Genomic DNA, 21,182 nt, shown 5'->3' on the forward strand with positions numbered 1-21,182 from the left:
GTGAAAGGATGGAACAGGGAATTACATTCAAATAGGAAATCCAAAAAAGCAGGTGTTACAGTACTGATTTCAGACAAAATATTCTTTAAAACAAAGGCCATAAAGAAAGATAAAAAAGGACATTTTATTATGATTGAAGGAGTGATTAAAAAATGAGAATAGCCCACTCGTTAATACATATGCATGAAAAAAAGGATCACCAAAGTACATAAAATTATTACTTACAGATATAAAGGGGGATAGTGATGGGAATCTAATCATAGTTGGAGAATTCAACACTGCATTAACATCACTGGAAAGATCACTGAGACAGAAAATGAATAAGGCATCAGAGAAGGTAAATAATACAGTAGAAATATTACACTTGGTGGATATTTTCAGAGCATTGCAACCAAAAAAAATAGAATATACAGCCTTTTCAAGTGCACATGGGGCATTTTCCAGGATTCATGATATACTTGGGCACAAAAGAAACCTCAGCAATTTTAAGAAGATAGAAATTATCTCAAGCATCTTTACAGACCACAAACCCATGAAGCTAGAAATCAACAACAGAGAAACAAAGGGGAACAAAAGGAAAACACGGAGATTAAAAAATATGTTAATAAAAAACCAATGGGTCAATGAAGAAATCATAGCTGAAATGAAAAATACTTTGAGACAGAAGAAAATGAAAGCAATACCACACATAATTTATGGGTCACATCAAAAGCAGTGCTCAGAGGGGTGTTTACAGCAATACAGGCCTTCCACAAAAAGAAGAACAATTTCAAAAAAAATTTAAACCACCAGCAGAATGCACTGGAAAAAGAAGAACAAAAAACAACAAAAGGCAGCAGAAAGAAGGAAATAATAAATATTGGGGAGGAAATAAATAAAATAGACATTAAAAACACCATAGAAAAATATCGACAAATCCAAAAGCTGGTTTTTCGAAAAAGTAAGTAAATTCAACAAATCTCTGTCCAAACTCGAAAAGAAGGAAAGAGAGAGACCACAAATTAGCAAAATAAGGAAGGAGAATAGAGAAATAACAACAAATAAAAAATACAGAATATCATACGAAAGTATTATTAAAAGTATATGGATAACCTAGACGAGATGGAAAAGTTTCTGGGAACATACTGTCCACCAACACTGAATCAAGAAGAAACTGACCCCTTGAACAAGGAGAGCACTAGAAATGAAATCAAAATAGCAATATGAAAGCTCCCTACAAATAAAACTCCAGGACAGGACGGATTCACTGCAGAATTCTACCAAACATACAAAGAACTCATACCAGTCCTTCTCAAACTCTTCCAGAAGATTGAAAAGTAAGGAATACTCCCAAAGTCATTCTATGAAGCCACAATCACCCTGATACCACAACCAGGCAAAGACACTACCAAAAAAGAGGATTCTAGATCAATATCACTGATGAACACAGATGCAAAACTCCTCACAAAAATTGTAGCAAATAGAATCCAACAACACAGATGAAAGGTTATACATCATGACCAATTGGGGATTATGCCAGGGACACAGGGGTGGTTCAACATATGCAAATCAATCAGTGTAATACAGCACATCAACAAGAGAAAGGAACAAAACCACATGATCTTCTCAATAGATGCAGGAAAATTATTTGATAAAATTCAACACTCAAGTTTGATAAAAAATCTCACCAACATATCTCAGCATCATGAAAGCTAAAGATAAACCTACAGCCAGCATAGTACTGAATGGTGAGAAAATTAAACCTTCCCACCAAAATCTGAGACAAGACAAGGATGCACACTATCACCACTCCAACTCAATATAATCATGGAATTCCTAGCCACAGCAGTCAAACAAGAGAGAGAAGTAAAAGGGATGCAAATTGGAAAGGAAGAGGTAAAATTCTCACTATATGCAAATAATATGTTACTATATAGAGAAAACCCTGCAAGATCCAACCAAAAACTACTACAGCTGAACGGAGAATTCAGCAAGGTAGCAGTTTACAAGATTAAGGTTCAAAAATCAGTGACATTTCTTTACGCTAACGATTCAGATAATGCTAAAGAGCTACAGTAAAAATGACAGCACTGTATTGGTAGGAAAACAGACATATAGGCCAGTGGAACATTATAGAGAGCCTAGAAATGAACCCACAAACTTTTAGTCAATTAATCTTTGACAAAGGAGGCAAGAAAATACAATGGAATTGAGACAGTCCCTTCAGGAAATGGTGTTGGGAAAACTGGACAGCAGCAGGAATATCAATGAAGCTAGAACACTCCCAATGAAGCTAGAACACCATACACAAAAATAAACTCAGAATGGGTCAAAGACTTAAACATAAGACAAGATAAAAGAAACCTCCTAGAGGAAAATATAGGCAAAACGTTATCTAACTTACGTCTCCAAAATTTTCTTGCAGGTGAAATAAAAACAAGAATAAACATGTGAGACGTAATGAAACTTACAAGTTTCGGCACAGTTAGAAATCGGAAGTGAAACAAAAAGACCACCTACGGAATGGGAAAATAATTTGCATATGAAACCTATAAAGGCTTGATCTCCAAAGTATATAAGCAGTTCATCCAACTGAATAAGAAAAAATAAACAACCTAATACAAAAATGGGCAGAAAACCTAAACAAGCGATTCTCCAAGGAAGACATACAAATGACCAAAAGACACATCAGAAAATGCTCAATATCTCTGATTATCAGAGAAATGCAAATCAAAACTACAGTGAGGTATCACCTCACACTACTCAGAATGGCCATCATTCAAAAATCCACAAATGACAAATGCTGGAGGAGCTGTGGATAAAAGGGAACAGTCCTTCACTGCTGGTGGCAATGCAGTATGGTGAAGCCACTGTGGAAAACAGGATGGAGATTCTTCAAAAGCCAAGGAATAGACTTATCATATGACACAGGAATCCCGCTCCTGGGCATAAATCCAGAAAAAACCCTATTGTAGGATGACACCTGCACCCCAATGTTCATAGCCAGCATTATTTACAATAGCCAAGATGTGGAAAAGTCCAAAATGTCCATCAACAGTTTATTGAATAAAGACAAGGTGGTATATTTATACAATGGAATGCTATTCAGGCTTATAAACTGACAGCATAATGCCATTATCAGCAACATGGATGCTCCTGGAGAAAATCAGTCTAAGTGAAGTAACCCATATATAGAAAGAGAAATACCATATGAGATGGCTCATCAGTGGAAACTAAAAACAAAACAAAACAAAAAAAAACAGAAATTCAAAACAGAAATAGACTCATAAATATAGAATACAATGTTTTGGTTGCCAAGGGGGCACAGGGCAGGGAGAGATAGACTGGGAATTCAAAATTGTAGAATTGATAAACAGGATTGTACTATATAGCACAGGGAAATATATAAAACATCTTACGGCAGCTCACTGAGGAAAAAATGGGAAAACAAATGTGTTATGTTCATTGTAACTGAAAGATTGTGCTCTTCGCTGGAATTTGAGTCAACTTTGTAAAATGAATATAAACGAATAAAAATAGTTAATAATAGAAGAAAACATGATCCTAAATATTACAGGTGTAAATATAAATTAGAGAGCAAAAACACTATGCAAAAGAGTAGTAAAACACCAGATTTTGTTTTATGTTTTCTTTTTAAGGTAAGCAAAATCAAAAAACCTCTAGCCAGGTGCACCAAGAAGAAAAGAGAGATGCTCCAAAGAAATAAAATAAGAAATAAAAAGAGAAATAATAATTGTTACCTCAGATATACAAAAAAAAGGATCATTTTGTCAACACATACATGCCAATAACCTGGACAACTTAGAAGAAATAGGCAAATGTCTAGAAAGAGACAGAGATAAGGAGAAACAAATAATTTGAACAAACTAATTACTAGAAGAAAGTTAGAATCTTCATTTAAAAAAATCGTTAAACATTAGTGCAGATATAAACAGCTGTCGTGGAGTACTGTACAAACATACAAAACAGGACTTATACTGTTCAAACTATTCAAACATAGTGAAGATGTGGGAAACTCCCAAATTAATTCAATGAAGACTTCATCAATGTGATAGCAAAGCCAACAAAGTACAGGCAAAGAGAATTTCAAGCCAATATATTTGATTGATTTAGTTGCAAAAGTTCTACCAAATATCATTAGCAAACTGCACGCAACAATAGCTAAAATGAATCATGCACTATGATCAACTTGGATTTATTGCAGGGTCACAAGAGAGGTTCAACATACACAAATCAGTTTGATACACCAAATTAACAAAAGAAAAAGTGAAAATGATGTGGTCACCCCAATAAATCCATAAAAAGCATTTCAAAAAATTCAACATTTATTCATTAAAACAACAACAACAGCAACAACAACAACAGCAACAACAACAACAACAACAGCAACAACAACAACAGAAACCTCTTACAAAAGTAGGATTCAGGAAATAAATCTCAACATAACTAAAGTCATTAATTACAGACCCACAGAAAATATAATATGTAAAAGTGAAAAACTGAAAGCCAAAATAAGAAATAAGACAAGGATGCCCACTCTCAAGATTTCTATTAAACACAGTATGGGATGCCCTAGCAGCAACAATTGGAATAGAAAAAAAATGTATTCAAATTGGATTGAATGTAGTACAACAGTCATTATTTTAGATGACATAATAATCTATATAGAGAACTCTAAAGATTCTCCACATCAGAACAACTAAAACTAATAAAGACATTTACCAATGTTGCATGATTCATGATTAATATAAAATACTGTCACATGTCTTTAACAATGAAATATTCCATAATTTAAAAAACCATATGAAATCAGATGAAAAATGAAAAACCTATTAAAAATCAAGATAAAAAATCATTAGGACACTGATAAAGAAAATTGAAGATGATGCAAGAAATGGAAAGAAATCTCAAGGTCCTAGCTTAGAGGAAATAATATTGCTATAATATACATACTACAAAAATGTCTACAGATATAAAGTGATTCAGATCGATATACATGATATTTTCCATAGAAATAAAAACAGTCCTAAGATTTGTAAGGAACTGCAAGAGAACCAGAACTGCAAAAGGAACAATGTGGGAAAAGAACAAAGTTGGAAGCATAACCCATAACCCTCCCAGATCTCAGACAATATTACAAAAATACAGTAATCAAAACAGCACAATACTGGAAAACAAACATCTATATCACTGGAACGGAACACAGAGGTAGAAATAAAACATCACACCCATGGTCAACTAAACAATGACAAAGGAAACAAAAATATACAATGCCTAAAAGACAGTTTTCAGCAAGTGATGTTGAGGCAATTAGACAGCTACATGTAAATCAATGAAATTTGAACACTCCCTCATACAGTACAAAAATAAACCCAAAATGATTTAATTATCTGAATCTAACACATGACACAATAAATCTCCTGTAAACTAACATAAGGAAAACAATAGATAAATTGTACTGAGATTTTCTTATCTCACTCTCCCAAGCTGAAAACAATAAAAGCAAAATAATCAAATTAGTCTGAATTAAAATTAAAAGCTTATACACAGCAAAATAAACAGAATGAAAACATGAAATTCCAAATGGGAGAAAACATTTGGAAAAAATGCAATCAACAAGAGGCTAATTTCTAAAATACACACATCGTTTATAAAACTCCATTTCAAAAATCTACAAACAACCCAGCCAGAAAATGAGCAGAAGACAATTCTCCAAAGAAGACACACAGATGACCAACAGGAACATAAAAACATGCTCATATTGCTAATCATTATACAAAGGCAAGACAAAAATAAAATAATGTTTTACCTCACACTAGTGAGAAGGGTTGTCATCAAAATGTCTACAAATAATAAAGACTGTGGAGGTTGTAGAGAATAAGGGACTCTCCAACGCTGTTGGTGGGAATGAAAATTAGTGCAACCACTTTGGAAACAGTACGGAAGTTCCTTTTAATAATAAAAATAGACCTATCTTATGACACAGTAATCCCACTCCTGGGCATATAAAACATAAAACCTGAAAACAACGAATCCTAGGGTAAAACAAAAGAAGTACACTTGACTTAATTTGATTTTTCATATGTCTCCTCTGGCAGGGGAAGCAGAAGCAAAATTAACAAAAGATGATTGTATCAGTCTAAACAGATTTACACTGCAGAAGAAATGATCAATAAAATGAACAGTCAACCAAGACAATGGGAGAAAATATATGCAAGTGATATTTTCCTATCAAGTGTTAATATCCAAAATATATGGCAAACTCATACACCACAACAAAATAAAGACCAAACAATTCAATTAAAAAAAGTCCATAGGTACTGAATAGATATATCTGAATCAATTTTCTGTAGAAAACATACAGTTTGCTAAATGACACATGAAAATATGTTCAGAGTTATAAATTATTAGGAAAGTCATAAACCAAAAATGAGACAACACCTCACACTTGTCAGAAGGCTCTCAACAAAAGGAAAAGAAATAGACATTGGTGAGATTGTGGAGAAAAGGGAACACCATGGAAACTGTTGATAGGAATGCAAAGTATTGATTCCATAACATATAAACATCAAATTTTCTTCATCCAGTTTTCTGTCAAGGGATGTTTGGTTCGTAGGCCCCTGTCTGAAGGCTCTAGAGAATAAGCCCATGGGCTGAACTAATAAACAAGCTGTGAGGAGTGTTACATATCCAGGCTGGAAAAGAAATGGCCTATTCAATGTATCCTGTATGGTTGGCTGGATAGCCTATGCTGGATAAGATACTCATAGGAGGACAACGTAAGACAGGCAGAGCCGGCTGGATAAGAGATGGCCAACTTAATGAAGTTCTGTGATGAACTTTAAAACAATCCTTGATCATTTAACATCCTATGCTTACTGCAGGAGCATGGGGACATAAATAGCTTACGATTATTAACATTGTTATAACTTAGATGATATGTGAGGCATTGTGCATGATGTATATAAACCCTTTTCCTAAGAATCAATAAACAGAGAACTGCTTCGCTTATCTCCACACAGTGTTTGTGTGTATATTATATCGTGCCTCTGACAGGTTTAATTTAATTTGTTGGGAGTAACTTAAAAAGATGTTGCATTATATACAATACTCTTTCTGCACCTATTGAGATGATTATGTGAGTTTTATTTCTCATTCTATTAGTGTGGCATGTCATCTTTATTGATTTGAATATTTTGAAGTTTCCTTAAACCCAGGGATAAATCCCTTTACTCATGTATGTGTATGATACATTAAAAGTTTTATTGAATCCATTTTGCTTGTGTTTTCTTGAGAATTTTGGCTTATATGTTCATGAGGGTTATATTATATATATTGCATATAATGTCCTTTCTAGCATTTTATGCAAATATAGCTGGCATCATAAATCTAGTTTGGAAACTTTCACCCCATCAAATTCTTGGAAGATTTGGGGAAGAATTGGTGAAAAATTGTCTTCAAATATATGACAGAATATACCAGTAAAGACTTTTTGTAAATATTTTCTGGTTTCAGAGGTTTGGATTACTGATTTGCTCATACACAGTTTTGCTATATTTAACTTTCTAATTACTTCTTGATTCAGTATTGGAAGACATATTTCTGGGAATTTGTCTTTTGTTCTAGGTCATTCAAATTGTTATCTAGTGGTCATTTTTTATGATGCTATGCATCTCTACAACATCAGTGTTAATATCTTCTCTTCTATTTCAAATTTTATTTGTCTTTATTTTCTTAGCCAACCTAAACTTTTGTCCAGTTTATGTTTAAAAGAATCACACTTAGGTATATTTTTTGTTATCTTTTCAATTATTTCTCTTGTTATTTGCCTTACTCTCATTCATTCAATTTTCTTCTTCATTCTTTCTGTTTTCTCCTAGGTTCTTGATGTGTAAAGTTAAGTAGCGTGAATCTTTGTATTACATTCATTATTAAATATTATTTATTTATTTATTTATTTAATTTGTCTATTTATTTACTTATTTATTTTCTTATTTACTTATATATTCATTTATTTATCATTGAACTACTTCCATTTACAACGTGTCAATCTGTGGTGCATAACACAGTGACCCACTTCATGCATATGTTTGCATGCCTATTAAATTTAACTTCACGATATTTAACATACTGCCCTGTGTCATACAATAGACATTTTGAAAATATTTATTTTTATATATAGTGGATAACATTTATAAATCTACAGCTCCCAAATATATCCTATCCTTGACCATTTCGGCAGTTACCATAAGATTATTATGTAGATCTGCAAGTGTGTTTCATAGTTGTAGATGAAATCATAGTGTTCTCATCCAAATTTTTTTTTTAGGTTTCTCCATGTGTCATGCCATGTATAATTTTTCTTTCTCTTTCTGGCTTACTTCAATTAGAATGACACATTTTGGGAGATATATTTTGCTGCAAATGTCATTGTTTTATCAATTTTTATGGCAGAATATTATTCCATTTTGTAAATAAGGCATAAATTCTGTATACTGTCATCTGTTGATGGACATTTAGGGTGCTTCCATGTCATGGCTTTTGTATATAGCACTGCTAAGAACATTTGTGTGCAGGTGACATTTTGAATTAGGGTCCTCTTTTATATATACCCAGGAGTTGGATTGCTGGATAAGTTAAATATACTTTTATTCTTTTGAGGAATACCCATCCTGGTTTCCACAATGACTTCAACAAACTACATTCCTACCAACAGTGTAAGAGGGTTCCATTTCATCATAGCTTCCCCAGCATTTATTGTTTTTGGACTTTTTATTGACGGCCATTGTGACTAATGTGAGGTGATAATTCATTATAGTTTTGAATTGCCCTTCTCTGATAATGAGAGTTAGCAATTTTTTTTTCATATTTCTATGTGGCATTTGTATGTCTCTAATGGATAATGTATTGTTTAGGGCTTCTGTGCATTTTCAGATTGGGTTTCTTTTGTTTTGTATTATTATTAGGTTGTATGAACTCTATATTTTGGAAATTTAGCCTTTGTCAGTTGCATCATTTCTAAATATTTTCCTTAATCCTGTAGTTAGTCATTTTGCTTTGTTTATGGTTCCCTTTGCTGTGCAAAAGCTTATAAGTTTAATTAGGTCCAATTTTAATAATTTTGCTCTTACATCCATTACTTGGGTAGACTGTACTAGGAGATCATTGCTGAGATTTATCTCAGAGTGTTTTGCCTATGTTTTCTTCTTGGAGATTTACTCTGTCTTGCCTTACATTTAAGTATTCAAGCCATTTTGAGTTTATTCTTGTGTATGGAGCGAAGGAGTGTTCTAACTCCATTGCCCTGCTTGCTGCTATCCTGTTTTCCCAACACCAGTTGGTGAAGAGATGGTCTTTTCTCAGTCATATTCTTGGCTACTCTGTCAAAGATTAATTGAACATAGGCCTGTAGATTTATTCCTAGTCTCTCAATTCTGTTGCATTGGCCATATGTCTGTTTCTGTACCAATATCATGTCGTTTTCATTATTGTAGGTCTGCAATAGTGTATGGAGACCAGGAGGGTTATTCCTCCAGCCTCTTTCTTTGTCTTCAATATTGTTTGGAAAATTATAGATCTTTAGTGTATCTATATAATTCTTATGATCATTTGTTTCAGTCCTAAAAAGAAATGTTTTGAATAATTTGATAGGAAATCACATTAAGCCTGGGGATTGCCTTGGGCAGTATGGCCATTTTAACAATATTATTTCTTCCATTACAAGACCATTGGTTATCTTTTCAATTCTTAAAATCCTTTTTGATTTCCTGAAACAATGATTTCCTGTTCTCCATGTATAAGTCATTCACCTACTTGGTCAGAGTTTTTTTTAAGCATTTTATAGTTTTGGGTGCAGTTATAAAAGGGGTTGTTTCTATACTTTTTTTTCCTGTTGATTCAATGGTAGTGTAATGAAATCTAATTGGTTTTTGTACATTACACTGGCTACCTTGCCCAATTCCTTTTTTACCCTAAGTATTTTTTGTGAAGCTTTTACAGTTTTCTATATATAGTGTCATATCTGCATATCATGACAGTTTTAACTCTTCTTTTACAGTCTGAATCATTTTATTTATTTTTCTTGCTTGATCGTTGTGGCTAGGAATTCCAAGACTATATTGAAATTGTGAGAATGTGCATCCTTGTATTGTCTCAGGTTTTTGTGGAAAGGGTTCCAGTTTTTCACCATTGAGTATTTGCTGGCTAAATATTTGTCATAAATAGCTTTCATTATGTTGAGATATGGTCCTTCTATGCCCACTGTGATAAGAACTTTTATCACAAATAGGTGTTAAATTTTATCAAATGCTTTTTCTGCATCTACTGAGATGATCATATCATTTTTGTCTTCTCTTTTGTTGATATGGTGTATCACAATTGTTTGATTGATTTGCAAATGGTAAACCATCCTTGTGTTCCTGGGATGAACCTAAAGTGTAAATGGTGCATGATCTTTTTTTACATGCTGTTGGATTCTGTTTATTAATAATTTCTTAAGGACATTTACATCTATGTTTATCAATGATATTGGCCTATAGTTTTCTTTTTGGGGTAGTGTCTTTTTCTGCTTTTGGTATCAGTTTGATATTGGCCTATGGTGTCAGTTTGGGAGTACTCTCTCCATATCAATCTTTTGGAAGAGTTTGAGGAGGACTGGTATGGATTTTTCTTTGTATGTTTGATCAAATTCCCCAGTGAAGGTAATTGGGTCTGGATTTTGTTTGCAGAGAATTTTATTTTATTGATATTTCTATTCGATTTCTGGTGATCTGTCTGTTCAAATGGTTAATTTCTTCTTGATGCAATATTGGTGGGCTGAATGTTTCCAAAAACTTCTCCATTTCTTCCTGGTTGCCCAGTTTGTTTACATACAGTTGCTCATGGTAATCCCTTATGATATTTTGCAAATTTGTTGTACTCTTTGTATTTTCTCCATTTTCATTTCTTATATTATTTGTGTTCTCTCTCTTTTCTTGTTGGTGAGCCTGTACAGAGATTTGTCAATTTTGTTTACTATTTAAAAAAATAATTAGATTAATTTTTTTCTATTTTTTAATCTCTATTCCAAATCTTCCTTCCATGGTCTTTATTTTTTACATCATTCTGTTGACTTTTGGTTTTGTTTGCTCTTCTTTTCTTGATTAGTTTACATAGAATGTTAGATTATTTATTTGAAATTGTTCTTCTTCTTTGACGAAGGCCTTTTCACTATGAACTTCCATCTTAAGCCTGCTTTAAGTTTTCCATAGAATTTCTGCTGTGTTTTGTCATATTTCTCAAGATATTTTGTAATTTCTTCTTTTACTTCATCAACTCTCCCCCTTGTTTTAGTACCATGTTTTTTATTCTGGATGGTGTCATTTTTTCTCCCTGTTTTTCTGTTTCATGGTATTATACTCAGAAAAGATGCTTGAAATATTTTTTATCTTCTTAAATTTGTTGAGGCTTTTTCAGAGCCTGAGTTCATAATCTTTCCTAGAAGATGTTCCATGTGCACAGAAAAGAGTTCATATTCTGTTTTGGGGAGAATTACTGTTTTAAAAATATCAACCATCTCCAATTATTTTATAATGTCTTTTAGTATCTTTGTTCCCTTATTAATTTTCTGTGTGAAAGACCAGTCCAGTGATGTAATGGGGAGTTATAGTCTCCAACTCTGATTGTGTTCCCAGGGATTTCTGTCTTTTTATCTATTTGTATTTGCTTTATATATTTAGGGGCTACTATATTGAGTGCATATACATTAATGAGTATAATACCCCCATTTTGCATTGTTCCTTTAATCATTATATCATGTCCTTGTTTATCTTTCTCTATGGCCTTTCTTGTAAAGTCTCTATTGTGTGAAGTCAGTACTGCTAGTCCTGCATTCTTCATATGTACATTTGAATGGAATATATTTTTCCATCTTCTGACATAAATTTGATGTGTGTTCCTCTCGCAAAAGTGGTTCTCTTGTATTTGTCATAATGTAGGGTCTTGTTATATTATCCCATCTGACAATATATATCTTTTGATTGAAGTACTAAATCCATTAACATTTGCGATAATTATTAATAGACTAGTGTTTATTTCCATTTTTAACTTCATTTTCCAGTTGATTGGTATTTCCTTTTTGTTCATTTCTTTTTCTTTTTGTGGCTTGATAAGTATTCTTTTATAATCTTGGTTTCTTTTTTGCTTTGTGAATTCATTGTAAGCTTTTGACTTATTATTACATTGTTTTATATTTATATTGACCTATGATATTTCTGTTTATTTTAACTGATAAGAATATAACTCAAACCCATCCTGCAGAGAAGAGAAACAAGAAGAAAACACTCTGTATTTTCATGTTTCAGTCAGTGACGCATAAAATTTTGACGTCCTGTTTTACAACATCATATTTATTCTGTTGTAAGTCATTGTAGCTATTTCCTTTCTAATTATACCTTTCTCTTTTCTATAGCTTCCTGCTTGTTTTTTATTTAGAGTAGATCTTTCATTATTTCTTTTTCTCTTGCTTAATTCTTTTAGTATTTGCTTGTGTGGAAGCTATTTATCTCGCCTTCTACACTAAAAGGTAGCCTTGCTTGATAAAGTATCTTAGATTACAGCTATTTTCATTCAGGACTTTGAATATGACTTGCCACTGCCTTCTGCCTGTTGTATTTGTGCAGGAAATGTATTTACAAATACAATGTATTTAATTATATATATGTAAAGAAAACCTACAAATAAGTTAACAAATAAGGAGAAAACCTATACATTAAAAAACAGAAAATATTGATGAATGAAATTAAAACTGGTCCAAAGAAATGAAAAAAATCTCTTGTGTTAATAATGTGAAACAATGTGGTTGCAACAACCCTACTACCCAAAGCAATCTACATTTAGTGTGATTCATGTCAAAATACCCATGATATTTTTCCATTTAATAGAACAAATAATTTCAAAATTTATATGTAACCACAAAGATCATGAGTTGCCAAAATAATCTTCAAAAAGTGTATTAAATATAATGGTGTAAAGTTCTCTGACTTTAAATAGTCCTACAAAGCTTTAGTATTTAAAACAACATGATACTGGCTCAAAAACAGACACCAATGAATTGAAGAGAATAGAGCAACCAAATATAATCCCTCACACCTATGATCTTTTAACCCATGATAAAGGAAGCAAGAGTATAAAATGAAGAAAAGACATTCTCCTCAATAATTAGTGCTGGGAGATTGAACATGTAAAAGATAGATTAGAATATTTCCTCACAATGTATACAATCCATGAGCACAGAATATCTTTGTATTTATTTTGTTTGCTTTTATTTCTTGCACCTGTAATTTATACATCTATGCTTAGATCTTTTATTTCACTTATCAAATTTATTCGTATTTTAATATTTTTGGTATTAATTTACACACAATTGTTTCCCTAATTTCTCTTTCTGATAATGTGTTTTTAGTATACATAAATGCAACGGATATTTGTATATTGATTTTGTATTCTGCAAGTTTACTAAGTTTGTTCATTATTTCTAACAGTCACTGGAGGAGTATATGGAGTTTTCTATCTATGCATAATTATGTCATCTGTAAAAATTTTACTGCATTTTTACAAGTTGGATGCCTTTTATAATTTTTCTTGACTACTTGTTCTGGCTAGGACATCTAGTACTGTAATTTAGGACTTCTGAAAATGAGCTACTTCTTCTTATTACTGGGCCAGATGAAAACATTACTGTATGTTAATATTGAACTTGATGTTAGTCATGGGTTTCCCATATATGGCTTTTATTATGTTTAGTTACATTCAATCTAGAGCAAATTTGTTAAGAATATTTTTATAAAAAAAGGTAATATCCAATCTGTGAATAATTTTCCTACATATTTTCAGATTGTTATTTTTGAATTCTTTGTTTTCTAATGGACGGTATCACATATATTCATTTACATATGTTAAGTAATATTTATGAATGAGGACTAAACCCAACTTAACTATAATTTCTAATACTTATAACGTGCAATAAATTCAGGTTGCTATTATTTATTTAGAATGGAATTTACAGATACTGAAGGAAAATTTTACATTGTAGCTTGAGGGTACATTTATTTATTTAAAAATTTTATCTCCCATTTTGAATTTGGCTTATGTTTAACGGAATTTATTTCTAAATAAGTATATAAGTATTGGTAGAACTGGATTTACTACAGTTTACTGATACAGAACATAGCTATTATTACAATTAGTTCACAAGACACTTGCCTTAAAATGCCGTATTATACTTACAATGACAAATGTTTCAGGACTGAGAAATATGTTGCTTCCTAAAATGCATTACCTGGTCTTTTCCACCCCAACCCACATACACTGTTATTTCTTTGTTTTTTGATTGTTTGTTTCCCCCTTAATGGAGGCACATTTATTGAACCCAGGATATTGTGCATAAGAGTATTAATCAACATCATTTTGGAACACATAACAGAAGCCCCAAGGGTATGTATTATATAGATGACAAGAAAATTTATTAGTTCTATGCACTGAGAAACCTCTGAGTGAAAGAATGGCAAAAACAAACATTTGTAAATATACAATAAGATTGTCTCTCTTGTAATTTTAAAGTAGTATATTAAATTACATTTGTTTTACTTATAGCACTGAATTACAATTTAAAACAAAAATGCCACCCTTTGGGATTTCTTAAATTTTAATGATTATTTTAATCTAATTTTATTTCATAAATATTTATTATTTATTTATAAACATAAAAAATAAACATATTTATTCTTCACATGTTTTGAATATAGAGATACATATTGTAAAGTACACAGATAAATAACTACTTCCATTTCCAAATCAAACTAAGTTTCACTTTAATTACAAATGATGATGAAATCATTATACCATTTCTTTACAGTTTTTACACAAATTTCACTTTAAATTCCAAAACTTTAAAATTACTATAGATATTTTGTGCATTATTTATACTCTGTTCACCAATCTGGTATAAATTTGTGTACAAAAGGATGGAGATTGGTTTTATTTCATAGACCCCAAAATTAAATTATTTAAAAAGATTTTGTGGGAATAAGATTTGCAGATAACACTATAAACATAAGCATCCTATATGTTTCATTTTAACTGGATGAATGAGAAGTAAACAGTGGCTGAATGTTACTCTTGGGTTGGTAGGAGATCAGTCACTTTGTGATGTGACAGCTACTCAGGTTGAGAACCATTGTGATGGCCTAGCAGTTTATCTGTGCAAGACTGCCAAAGCTGCATTTGTAGCTGCAGTGCTCAAAATCATGCTGATTAGAAAAGTAGCTGTGGAAAAATTTATTTGAGATGGCACATGTTTCTTCAGAAATTCAAGATGTGTCTCGTAAAGATGAACAAACTGGTTCAGGAAACCCCGGTAGATCTCTATTGTGTGATCAAACATTCTCTGGGGACTTGGACTTGAGGTCTATGATTGAGGAAAATATTTTCCAGACTTTCTCTGAAGAATCCATGATAAAAAGACCATGTTACACACATTGTGTCTCTGAACCAGATGAAGATAATAATTTTCGTTCTCTGACATTTCCCAGAATACTCTGGAAAATGACTGGGAGTGACCAATTTAAATCCATCTGTTGGGATGATAATGGAACCTCTGTAGTGATTGATGAAGATGTCTTTAAGAAGGAAGTTTTGGAAAGAAAGTCCCCTTTCACTATATTTGAAACTGGAAGTATGAAAAGTTTAGTTAGAGAGCTTAAGCTTTATGGGTTTAGTAAAGAGTGGCAGAATTTTCAAAGATCTGCTTGTCTAGCTGACATTCTGGCAGAAGAAAAATTAGTCTCTGTTTTAAGCAAGATATTCAGAAATATTAGTTACGACTTGGTAACTTATATATAAAAGTTTATTTTGTACATCAATCTATGGTAATATAAATGTAAAGCTAGATTTTGAAAATTGTATAGAACTACTAAGACTAAAATCCTTTATTTTTTCAAAAAAATGAGGACAGTGCCTTAAGTAGTCAAGATTATGAGAAACTTTGCTTGCAACTATGAATCACACCAGAAATCTAAATAAAGGTATTAAAGTTGCTTTAAAAATTGGAATTCACCGTTGCTGCAAATGTTAACTTCTTAAATTTGATGACTACAAAATTTAAATTTGTATTTTCCAAATAAGGAACTTCAAAATATCATCAGCATTGTTTATATTTTGATGATATTTTCTATGCACAGTAAACGTGAAATCTGAGGTTTTATTAGTTAGGCTTATTGTAGTCTTGTATTTTGGTTTAAAATATTACTAAAATTTTTCTCCTTTGGTTGTAGCTGCAATTCTATCATTATCCAAATTTTAAACGAGTCTGTCCCCAGCTTTTAGTGAGAATGAAAAGAAGAGTTGGGATTAAAAATGCCTCTCTGGTATCTTCATTGGATGAAGATTTCAAAAAGAAGCACTTTAAATCAGGTGGTAATGTGGATAATCTTAATTCTGGTTTTGTGGCTGACACTAGTGGAGGAAGTCCATTTTTATCTCCTGCAAATTTAAATATGAATCTAATAAGTAAGCCCCCTACTAGCCACATTATTGGTGATACAAATACCCCGATCAGAGGTGATTTTTCTCCTCCATCATCAATATCAGTTAGACCACGAGTGCAAATTGCAGTGGATCAACGTGCTATTTTAAGTCAGTTTACCACTGTCCACGGGCACTTTCAAAGCAGCTTCAATGAAGCAAATGACACTGTTGTGAACTTCATTACAACTACAACTTCTAATTCTCAATACAGCATCTTGTCTCCCATACAGAGCAATTGTTATGGACTGATGTTGGAGCCTTCTACTTTTCCAAATAGATATCACAACAAATCTGCCAGTGAAGGTCGTTTTTCTAAACTTCAACCAGGGAGCAACCCACGGTTTCCAGTGCCAGGGATAGCTGATACATCAACTACCTCTCTTTCAAAGCCAACTCATCAACCATCTTCAGTTTATCAACGTCATCCTAATTAAAACTGATCTACCAGAGGACTACCAGATTATGCAAGATAACAAAGATTAAAATTGATGTTGTCAAATGTCCACAAATATCTGCAAATTTCTTATTTGAACAATAAACATAGATTTGTACCTGTATTTTCCTTATTTGTTTTAAATGGAGTTAAAATTTAAATGTGAGACTAAGTAACCATTTAAGAAAAAAAATATTTGATTGATTTGATCATTTGATGGAACAATATGTAAGTAAATTTAAATAATTTCTTGTAAGGAAGAAGAGAAAATGGAAGAATTTGGAAAAAAACTAACACATGGAGAGAGACAAATGTACTAAATGGTTTCTGGTTCATCCTTGAAAGTATTAATAGTGTTAAGTTAGGATAGGTTGGAACAGAAGGTAAATGTAGGACAAGCCCAGGGATCATGGTCTCTATTGTGTCACTCCTGGAACCATAAAGTTCACATAATGTAGTCTCAGATGGCATATTAAGCATGTGGTAGAATTTAAGAAGCAATTTTATCTATGGTATTCTTTGTGCTGTTCTCAAAACATTCCAATTGGTGGTTTCATTTCCTGAACTAAAGAGTCTACAGTATATTAACAAGTCAATAATTTATGTTGCTTTTAGGTTCCAGCTAAAGACAAGCTTATGTCCTCAGGTTGGCAATTAATGCCTATCCATCTCTAAGCCCAGAAACTCAACTTAGTTTAGTCATTCCTTAATAAATCTGGTATCTGACTTCCTTGGAATATCTTTATGTTTCACAGTATCTGGAGATATATCCAGGCAAATGCTTGTCAACAATGTAAGCTCCAACCTTACCACTTTTGTTCCAGCTCATCCATGGACTTTAGGTATCCTCCTTTTACCTTCTTAGACTTTCCCAGTCTCAGCATGAAACCACCTCCTCCAGATGTTTTCTGTCTATCCCCCTTTCATTGTCTAACTTGGATACCAGCACTGTAAGCACAGCACATGCCACAGGATGCAATTTAATATTTAGTGAATGAAAGATACATGTTGACTTTAAGGAAAATCTACTTTCCTGAAACAACAAATCTCTCATGCTTTTCAAACTATTTCGTTATGGTGTTTACTCTTCCCCACAAACTAGCTCTTTTCATAGCCCAAGGACTAGTCACTCAAAACAGTAAGTGGAAGTAGGTAAAGTAGACAAAGTATTATTTTCTTCTTAATTCATGCCTCAAGAGGCATAAAGTATTCCATTCTCATTTGCTGGATTTCTTCCTATCTCTTCATCACACACCCACCCAAAATAGCTGATTCTCTTCCCCATACCAATAACTATACTGCCTTCTAATTAATTTACTTCTTAGAATCAGAGCTTTGTCCAGAAGAGACAGTGCCATTTCAAACTTTTAATGTAGATTTATACACCCCACATAATTTGTGCCCCTTCTAACCTTAACACAGGAAGTATCTAAGAGGTACTAGACCCTTGGTTGTGGTGGTCATATTCAGTAACGAAATTGCAATCTAATATGTGTGGAATAGTAGGAGGTGAGGGTGGTGGAATTAAAATTTGTCCAACTGCAAGATTACCAAATTTCTGCAGATATTAGGAAATATAATATATTCCTGGAAGACTTTGAGTATTTCCCATTTATTTAAAATAAAAGGTGAAGCATTTTCAGAATGTGAAATGCCCTGAAAGGCTGGAAAAATTGTAGGCAAGGTCAGGGTGTCTAAGGCTTCTGGTCATAATCATGCAGCCAGTGTCAGCTGATAAGACTGGAATGGTAAAATTGAGTCCTGAAAATGTGTCACCAGTTGTGAAGAAAGTATTTGATTATCTGGAGAATGGGCAAATGGTCCAGGGTAAGCTCTTGGAACATCCCACCAATATGACCTTTATCAAGAGAAGAAAGAGACCACTTGCAGTAGGAGATCTGTGTATTGACAGCAGTGGTTTTTCCTACAACAGAAACATCACGCTTTTAAGTTTGTCAGCTCAAATCTGATGGTGGCTATGTTTTTGCTTACATTAGCAGTCTGGGGTTCAGATGGGCTGGTTCAGCAGCTAGTTTCCAGCTCTCTTATCAGACAGTGGGTCTTACCGTAATCATCTTAACAAGGTTCTATACTTATAAGCCAAAAGCTACAGTTTACTTTCAAAATTCAAAATCCTAAAGAAGAATATTGTTTGTTTGTCCATCTGTAGTTTTCTCCCTGGTAAAATCTAGACCATTGGCAAAAGTACAAAAGTTGGCTGGTGCTTTGAAAACTATTCTCTGTGCACTGCCCACTGAATTCTTCCCAGTAAATACTACAAATCTGTCTACCACTGTGTGTGTGTGAAGATGGATTGTTAAGTTTGTCTTAGCTGAGTCATCAGTGAAATATTCCTCTGCATTTGGCAGAATATCTGTGTATTAAGAGTTTCATTGAGCCACCAGATTTTCTACCGATCAGGGAGAGGTAGATTATATTTCTTCCAGTATACTAATTGTTAACTGTTCATTGAATCCCGAGCTGAAGCTAGGGCCAAGCCTCTGAACCCTTGAATTGGACTGAGGCAGGTACATTCTTCAGTCCACAGAGCCCAGAACAGGATTGTGTCTCCTTTTTAATTTAAGCTTACATCTAAGTTATTTTTCTTTTAATTCTCATTGTTGTCACAACTTATTTTGGCTTTGAACACCCGTTGACTAATTTATAGAGACTGAACCACTGACTTATTCCTGTTCACCTAGAAATTGCAATAATCTTTCTTTCCTTGGACTACATGGAGTAGAGTTTGCATTGTCATCATTTTGAAAGCAGTCCTCAGTCCTAATAATGCAGAACATTTACAGTTCTTTGCCCAGCTCTTGAGCGAGAATATTTGTTGTGGGTCTCAATGATTATCCTCACATTCTCTAATGCAACCATGAGAAAACACCACATTGTTATCCAAAATCAAGTCTTTGTCAGTATTGACTTCCCATTGCAAAACAGTTAAGAATTGTAGGGGTTCTGAGATTTTCCCATGCTGAGATTTTTAGCAACCTAGCATGTTCCTTTCTTACTGATGCTGTCATGGAGATGAGACCATCGGTCAGAGACAGTGAACTTTATCACTCAGCAGAAGAGCATCCATTTCCTAATCTCAGATGAATACACAGAGTGAAATTTTGATGCCTACAGAAGCAGTGGGCTGTTAACATGAACAATGTTTAAGGCATGGTAAAACTAATTATATTAGTATCTTTATGTATTATTTATTAGAATCACATATTTATTAGTATCTTTACCTAGGATAAGTATATCATAACTCAAATTTACTTGCTGCAGAAACAATCATGAGAAATATCATGGGAAAAATGAATATTGTCTTTCCATTTTTCCTTCTGCATCTATTGAGATATAAATGGCATAGAACATTGTGTAAGTTTAGGTGTCCAGGATATTGGCTTGATTAACAAGTATCTTGAAACAAATATCATAGCAACATTAGGGAGAATTCATTATCTCATTTAGATTCAATATTAAAGAAATACGATTTGCCTTTTGGTTGTGATATAAAACCTTATTGTCTACTTCCTTAACAACATTCATATATAACATAAAGCAGTATTTATTGTAATTTTCATATTACTACGGGGCATCCCTTGAACACGTTTATTTTATGGCTGGAGGTTTATAGCATTTGAGTGCATTAATCAAATTCTCCTTTCCCAACCCCTGCCCCTGTTAACTACAAATCTAATTTCTTCTAAATGTATGTTTCTTTACGAAGTGAACATTAATTTATAAACTGTGTTAGTATCTCTTAAACATCAAACTCTTTGCAACTTTTAGTACACTTCAAACTGATAACCAGAATATATCTAGATATGATATGTTGCTATTTAAAGATATTTCGTAGTTATTTACTATTCCCCATACAGCACATTTCTTGACCCTGACTCATTTAATTTGCAACTGGAAAATTTTCTCTCTTAATTTTCATGAAATATTTCTTTTTCCTCACCCCATTTCCCCCATTCTTGTGAACAACCTGTTTCTTTGTATATCTATATCTCCTTTGCTGCTGTGTTATTTTCATTTGTTTTAAATTACAAATATGAGTAAAATCATATATCATATGTCATTCTATTTCTGAATTATTTCACTTAACATATTACCCTTTTGGTCTACAAATTTGTTGCAAATGAAAAAATTATTCTTTTTATAGCTGAGTAATAACCCATTGGAA

At 32.8% G+C, this 21,182-nt stretch overlaps 1 long non-coding RNA gene across 1 annotated transcript in view; it reads left to right on the forward strand.

Moving 5' to 3' along the window:
• Window positions 1–17,120, forward strand: part of LOC140692768 (uncharacterized) — a 36,491-nt gene extending 19,371 nt beyond the window's left edge. Inside the window, exon 4 of the long non-coding RNA XR_012068337.1 lies at window positions 16,794–17,120. This is a non-coding gene — a long non-coding RNA (uncharacterized lncRNA). The remainder of the gene's footprint in view (window positions 1–16,793) is intronic.
• Window positions 17,121–21,182: the final 4,062 nt, after the last annotated feature.

The sequence above is a fragment of the Vicugna pacos genome, unplaced genomic scaffold (assembly GCF_048564905.1).
Source record: "Vicugna pacos unplaced genomic scaffold, VicPac4 scaffold_17, whole genome shotgun sequence".
In the NCBI taxonomy this organism is placed as follows: domain Eukaryota; kingdom Metazoa; phylum Chordata; class Mammalia; order Artiodactyla; family Camelidae; genus Vicugna; species Vicugna pacos.